At 32.0% G+C, this 1,544-nt stretch overlaps 1 long non-coding RNA gene across 1 annotated transcript in view; it reads right to left on the reverse strand.

The window, feature by feature from the left end:
- Nucleotides 1-883, reverse strand: part of LOC102037739 — a 10,869-nt gene extending 9,986 nt beyond the window's left edge. Inside the window, exons 1-2 of the long non-coding RNA XR_004082350.1 lie at nt 851-883; nt 374-565 (exon numbers count right to left, since the gene is read on the reverse strand). This is a non-coding gene — a long non-coding RNA (uncharacterized LOC102037739). The remainder of the gene's footprint in view (nt 1-373; nt 566-850) is intronic.
- Between the last annotated feature and the right edge of the window lie 661 nt (nt 884-1,544).

Consider the following 1,544-nt stretch of genomic DNA (forward strand, 5'->3'; position numbering starts at 1 on the left):
AAAAAAAGAAAGACAATAAGATCCATATGTAACCTTTGGTCTCTAAAAAGAGGAAGATGAGAATACCATTAACAGATAGGTAATAAACAATTACACATACTGTTCTACTTCAGCGCTAAAGAATATCAATTTTAAAAATAAACCAGACTCCTACTAATAGTACTTTTTAACACTCAATTTTTTAAGTGCAGGTCATATTTTAAAACATACATTAATCGATCATTTAGATTTAATCGTTTATTCAATAGAGTTACAGAACATATTAACACTGCATCGTACCTGAGAGAAAGGATTAATACAGTACATATTAAAAGGATTTACTGCTGACTTTAATGTCTTTTGTTTCTCAAATACCAAAAAATAAGTAACTCACTTGTAATCACTCATTTCTTCTTCAGAAGTTAGAATATGTTTTCTCAAGGTCTTCAGCTCTCCGTCTGTGATTTTCTACTGTTCTGTTCTTGGCGAACTGTTTCTGCTATTTGCTCACTTAGCTGCTCTTGAGTTGCTTTCAAGCTGGATTCCATTAGAAGAAGTTTTTCATCTTGACTGGCAAGTTCTTTGCCTGTAAGTTAAAAAAAAAAAGAAAAAAAAAAGAAAGCTTTGCATTTTAAGCTCAAGCAGAGCAATATTTTTGTTTTAAATGCAATGCAGTGCAACCCTCGGTAAGAGCTGGGCAAATACTGTTTTCAGGAGAAGAGCATCATTCCATTCCCAAATCTTGAGAGGAAAATATGTTATAAATCTATTAAGAGCTGGCTTAAGTCTCTTTCATTGTATTACAGTAAACTTAAATAAAGAAACTTGGATTCAATATACTGAAAACATTTAAACTGCTATCAGATCTTACTGTATACATGCACATCCAGTATTTCATTCCTTCTGAAGCAAACACCTATTGCCTTTGTATTTTGCAGTATAAGTCAATCTAGAATTCAAAATCACAGTTTTGAAAATAAAGCAGCTTTTATACCATTTAACAATAGTAACATGTACAATTTAATCTTGAAGTCTTCAATTTCATTATATTTTTTCATGAATTACAGAGCCCATGCATAGTAAAAACCCGTTCTTTTCCAAGGTCATCCAATAGATGGCAATCTTTCCTTAGACCAAAAGAAACCATAGCCGTGCACTGCCAGCTCTCAGAAAAAGTGATTTAAGACAAAGACATTTTTCCTTTGTTCTTTGTTGACCATTTTCCTAAAAGATACATGTACATAGACTTTAATTTAAATATTTAGCCCTTAGTATGTGCACACATGAGTCTGTGTTAGTGTGCAGGTGTATGTGTTCCTGCACAGACATAAATCCACATACATGTATTTGTTTTTATGCTCTTTCATAAATATATGACTTTAGACATATAGACACATGTAGTGCACAGGTCTAGGATACTGTGGAATAAAACTAAGCCTTAAAACAAGTGCTTCACAACAAGCATTTTATAGCACATCGTTCCTTTATTCTGCAGTATTCAAATTATTTTGAAATTTGACAAAAGAAAAATATAAGAAATTGTGAATCTGTTAGTGATAGCAGTT

Source organism: Geospiza fortis, unplaced genomic scaffold (assembly GCF_000277835.1).
Source record: "Geospiza fortis unplaced genomic scaffold, GeoFor_1.0 scaffold25, whole genome shotgun sequence".
Taxonomy (NCBI): Eukaryota; Metazoa; Chordata; class Aves; order Passeriformes; family Thraupidae; genus Geospiza; species Geospiza fortis.